This window comes from Lytechinus pictus, chromosome 17 (genome assembly GCF_037042905.1).
Source record: "Lytechinus pictus isolate F3 Inbred chromosome 17, Lp3.0, whole genome shotgun sequence".
NCBI classification, from domain to species: domain Eukaryota; kingdom Metazoa; phylum Echinodermata; class Echinoidea; order Temnopleuroida; family Toxopneustidae; genus Lytechinus; species Lytechinus pictus.
The window spans coordinates 2,543,110-2,549,499 of NC_087261.1; positions in this window are offsets into that span (position 1 = coordinate 2,543,110).

The window sequence follows — 6,390 nt, forward strand, 5'->3', positions numbered from 1 at the left end:
CTTTCCTTCATAAGTAAGAAGAGAAGACTTTTTGTCAACCCAAGCAAGAAGATTTGCATTATTAATTGGAAAAACTTGTAATTATCAAAATCATTTTATTATGTGAAACGAATAATGTTATGGTACCTTTAAAAAACATGAATCATATTTTCAGGGGGTTATTAATTCCTTGACCAAGTTTAATTATGTGCTTGACAGGACAAACAGGAAAGGATTCATGTCTTTCAATAGCAATGATGTATTGCAGGTATTGAGTCAATTTTGAAGGAGCTAGATACGGCAGATCGGATGAAATGTATCAAAAAATCGTAAGCGAGCGAAGCGAGCAAGCAAAAATGTCCACTTTTTTATTAAAACATCAAATTTTGTGATAGATTTTGACATAATATTCAGAAAATAAATCATAGTTCACTTTTTATCTTTCCTTTTATTTACTTTCCACTTTTTTCTTATTGAAGGGGGGGGGGGGGGGAGCACCCCGAGCCCCCGCACATCTGCATGCCACTGTTCAACGGCACCATAACCTTTGTAGCACACAGTGAAAGGATTTGAAAAAAAGTACCCGCTCTCCCAACTTCGGTTGAAAATATTTTGTTTTTGCTTAAAGAAGGAATATTCAAAGCTAAAAGAGAACATATTAAAAAGTAACAGGAACAGAACAATTCAAGCAAATAAACAGATTTGAAAATGAATTTTGACCGCATATCTCGAAAATTAGGGTAAAGATAATGAAAAGGTTAAGAGGATGTCTGCTGATTAACAAAAAGTTCGATCATCATATTTATCATTTTATGCCATTTTGGCGCAAGCCGATCCTTTTTAACCCCAGACAAAAACATTTCGTGTTCGCTCAAGCATGAACGAAACTGTGTTTTGTTAATAGCATTTGAAAGATAAGACTTTAGAGCACCTATTAACACTAAAATATAGACATCATAATTTGAAACAAAAATTTTATAGACTTCAAATCTGTCCCGTTTTTTTATACGCACTATATATATATATATATATATATTTAGCGCCTTTGGAACGTTGATTCATGATACTCCCCCCCCCCCAATCTGAAAAAGGGATTGGAAAATTCGCCATTTTGGAGCCCAATTGTGTCGTTTCTGCTTTGCAGTAAACCCAATTTTATTCTTTTGAAGCCACTTGGAGACAAGAGAGAGTAGACTTTCCTATATCAACTACATATACTGATATAAAGAAGTGCTTGCATAGCGAACCCTATACCCCTAAGGAGCTAGCTACCGAAGTCACCCATCCCTTTTCCTTATTTTACCTATTCATGGGAAAATATGGCATTTTAAAGCCCCCATTGAGGCGAAAAGGCGTTTCTGCTATGCAGTAAAGCCACGTGTATTGTTTTGAAACCAGTTGGAGAGGAGATCAGCTACATATGAGAAGTGCTTCATATTTTGAACAAAAAAATTGCATACACCACAGACGCCTGGGGATTGCCGTTTGTTCTGACACTTGTATTTATAATAGGTTAATTTATACTTCATTTGTTGAAAAGGCATTCCTCTCTCCAAGGAACACCATTTCTATATGCCTGCTTATTAACTTTATCTTGAAAGTCAACCTGAGACAGTTACACTGCCTGTCTCAAGATGTCGCTCTTTACATTAAAGACAAAGAGACTTTAAATATTTATTTCAAATTTCAGGTGGTTATGCTATATTAATGCGGTGTCAGTTTCGGATATTGTGAAATAATTTGCATCATGATCATCATCACCATCATCATCATCATCATCATAATCGCCACCACCACCAGTTAGTCATCTATCCGCTTTTGCAAACAAAAAATATTAAACAGTTGAGCAATGGTGATACATTGCTTAATATGATGGTTGAAAGTTGATAAAAATGAAAAGTTTAATTATTTACGAAATCTTATTCATAGTTAGTGACTTGGGATAAACCAACTACCCTCAAATCTGACTTACTTTGCAAAAAAGGGGTTACATCCACAAAGATCGATTCTTTCAAAAATTATTTTTTTAAATATGAAAAAGGCAGATTTTTTTTAAAGGACAAGTCCACCCCGACAAAAAGTTGATTTAAATAAAAAAAGGAAAATCCAACAAGCATAACACTGAAAATTTCATCAAAATCGGATGTAAAATAAGAAAGTTATGAGATTTTAAAGTTTCGTTTAATTTCATACAACAGTTATATGCGCATCCTGGCCAGTATGCAAATGAGGGGACTGATGACATCACGTACTCACTATTTCTTTTGTATTCTACTATATGAAATATTCTGATTTTCTAACCCATGCCGTTTGAAATCGAGGTCTATTCCTCCCTGAACATGTGGAATTAACATTAACATTATGTAGTTCAGTCAAGTTTTACATCATTGTATTCTGTATAAATTGATATATTGTATAATTCAAACAATAAAAAACAAAAGAAATAGTGAGTGATGGACATCATAGACTCTCGCATTTACATATCACTCTGTTGTGCATATAACTGTTTTGAAAAAATAAGCAAAACTTGAAAATGTCAGAATTTTTTAATTTTTTTATTTTACATCCGATTTTCATGAAGTTTTCAGCGTTATGCTTGTTAGATTTTTCTCTATTTATTTAAATCAACATTTCTCTGAGGTGCACACTTGACCTTTAAAGACTCGTTCTATATTCACATGGTAGGGTATTGCATCAAGACAAATTTTATTTGGAAATATATTGCATCATATAATTATAACACTTTAATTTTCTCTGAATGGTGTAAAGTGGATCAAATAACCCTTTAAGCAAACAAATATATACATCTACTTGAAAACAAGAACAACAAAAAATAGTGACATCATTGCCTCTCTTATTTAAAACCACAATGTCCATGTCACTGTTAACAAAATATGTAGAATTAAAAAAAGCTTCATTCTTCTTACTTCACATCGGATATTGATCAAGATTTTCCAGTATTGTGCACATTATTTTGTCTCTTAATTTGGTGTATAAGAATGGGTTTGACTTTTAAGGGGGGGGGGGTATTCCGGTAAATGAGATTCAGGATCTAGACAATATCTAACATCATAATAATGTTGTTTGTAAGGTATATGATTATAATAAGATGTGTTTCTTGGTTTTCAATAAATAAACTTAAACTTGATTAAAGACAAACTGATTACCATTACCCCTGTTACCAGATTCAATAAGTCTTGCTTGCATACCACGTACGGATATCCCAGGGAATCTATTACACACATGATGAACTTACAAGCTAATAAAGCTGATATAGTGGGTATCAACATGATTTTATTTCTCATTCAAGAATTTAAATAAACAGTACATGATTGTCATTCCACAATGAAACAAGTCATATCAATAGGTATTTATTTGTCAGTTGACAAAATGTTTACACGATATTTGTATTATAGTACACACACAAATACAGAGCATATATGTTTACAATTATAATTATAGCATGATCCACAAAAGCATATAAATATATAGCAAACTCATTAAATTTGATTGCAAGATGAAAATGAACATACAAAATAATTACAGGATAATAAAACTACATATCTTCCAGGTGACTAAAATTGAAGAGTTGTATAATAATATGGCTTTTTCAATAAATCAGTAATATATATATGCATGAATATTCAATGTTTGAAATTAGCATTTAATACAAGGATGAGCAACGGGTGAGAGTGTGCAGGGGTAGAGAAAGGGTGGAGGAGATACAGACAGATAGAGGGACAAAAAGAGGGAAAATAGAGGAAAAGGGGGCGTGAGATGCAAGTATAGACTAATATGCATATTTGTTATTCTTAGCAGCATGAAAGTAAATCAATGATTGTACAGTATTTTCAATACTGATTGAATTGCATATAATACAGCAGCATATATCATACAGTCAAATATGAAGAACTAAATATTTCCTAAATGTTATACTTAGTCATACATTCAAGGGTCATTTGACAACCTGAGAGAACAAATGATTGTACTATTACATGAAAATTGCAACTTTATTACACAAAATTAAGGGCGTTAGAAACAATTATATTCTGCAAATCTTGCTATAGGATTGGTCAGAAGTCGGTCACGTGATAAAGGGTAGTTTCCCCATCAATCATCACTCGCATTGATGGACCTTTTTTTGTTTTGCTGATCTTTTTCAGCTCATAGCGTTATGAATTAGTTTGAGTACACGCGAATTTTGCCACTTGAATTGTTTGGTCAATCACCTGCAGTGACGTTTGCGCAAGACATGGTGCAAGATCTAGAAAAGTACATTGCCCCTCGATCGTTTTGTTGTGATGGTAAAGTTCCTTTGTGAGGTCACAATAAATCTTGTTGGAGCAAGATCTCGGATGCTTAACACAAAGTTTACATATATGCTAGCATTAAAACAAGCATAATTGTCTTGATGGATCTTTTTTCAAAGGAAACCTTGTTTTAAAAAGAAATTCTTACAGAGATGTATCAATATCGGGTTCTTCGTTTAACGTGATTCTCGATGCGGAACATAAAGCATATAATAACCTCTTGATTTCAGGTGACGAGGCAAACTATCACTTTCTCTGTAACCTTGATGTTATCGCTATTTTTCATCATCTTCGGTTTAGAAAGATAGCTACATCTAGCTTGCCTCGTGATAGTTTGCCCATCACCTTCACCAAACGGTGATTATTTGCATATTGCATTCATGAGTTTAACTTTGGAACAGCTCTCACATAGCATTTGGACTGCTTCAAATGTAACAAGTGTGTGTAATTATTCTGATACCCGAGTAATATGTTTTTTAGCATTTCCAGCATGATATATGTTTTACAAAATAGTAATGTTGATTTGATAAACCATCCTCATCTCAAAGTCACGACCGGTCAATAGAACCAGTCAATATAGTACCAGTCAATAGTACCAGTCATTAGCATATTTCCCAGTGTATGGTAAAAATAAATGACTGGTCATGTGATATATTTCAGCCAATCACTTGATTTGGATTGATATCCTATAAAAATACAAGGTAATTCATCAATGAATACTGATCCACAGTAAATCTTGTACACTTTGAATCTCATAGTGCTGAATTCAGAGTAAATCTTGTACACGTTGAATCTCATAGTGCTGAATTCAGAGTAAATCTTGTACACGTTGAATCTCGTAGTGCTGAATTCAGAGTAAATCTTGTACACGTTGAATCTCGTAGTGCTGAATTCAGAGTAAATCTTGCACAAGTTGAATCTCATAGTGCTGAATTCAGAGTAAATCTTGTACAAGTTGAATCTAATAGTGCTGAATTATGAGTAAATCTTGTACAAGTTAAATCTAATAGTGTTGAATTCAGAGTAAATCTTGTACAAGTTTAATCTCATAGTGCTGAATTCAGAGTAAATCGTGTACAAGTTGAATCTCATAGTGCTGAATTCAGAGTAGATCTTGCACACGTTTAATCTAATAGTGCTGAATTCAGAGTAAATCTTGTACAAGTTTAATCTAATAGTGCTGAATTTAGAGTAAATCTTGTACAAGTCTAATCTCATAGTGCTGCATGAATTCAGAGTAAATCTTGTACAAGTTTAATCTATTAGTGCTGAATTCAGAGTAAATCTTGTACAAGTTTAATCTCATAGTGCTGAATTCGGAGTAAATATTGTACAAGTTGAATCTCATAGTGTTGAATTCAGAGTAAATCTTGTACAAGTTGAATCTCATAGTGCTGAATTCAGAGTAAATCTTATACAAGTTGAATCTCATAGTGCTGAATTTAGAGTAAATCTTGAACAATTTTAATCTCATAGTGCTGAATTTAGAGTTAATCTTGTACAAGTTGAATCTAATAGTGCTGAATTGAGAGCAGTTTGAGAGTATACTGCTCTTCATATATTTTTGTAAAAAAAGGCAGCATAACCAAAGTAGATTGACCTAATGGAGGACGGACAGATTACAGTTTAACACTTTCCATGTATTCCAGGTTGGTGTTTTATAAAACTGTAAGTTAAGAGCGACTTTAAGAACGACTGGTGAACCTTTCTTATGCGCTAAATAATCACAAATGAACATTTAATGGTGAATATCATTTACATGAAATGATCACCAGTCGTTCTTCAAGTCAATCTTAACTTACCAACAGCTTTTATGAAATGGTCCCCTGCATGCATAAAGTGCTGAAGGTTAATAGTGCATTTTATTTCTCAAAAAAGCATGTATTACACTCATGTGTCCTCATAAATCCTAAGTTGTTTATTACAATGTTTATGTTAATTACAACTTCTGATGAAGACGTAGGGCATTGGAAATTAGAGTACAATAAATACTTCACTGGAAAAAAAAAATTACTACGTTAACTTTCAGCATGATTTTGTTTTCACTGAAGCCAATACCTGAAACTGAAAGTTAATTTCCCATCAGAAAAACATTTGCCAA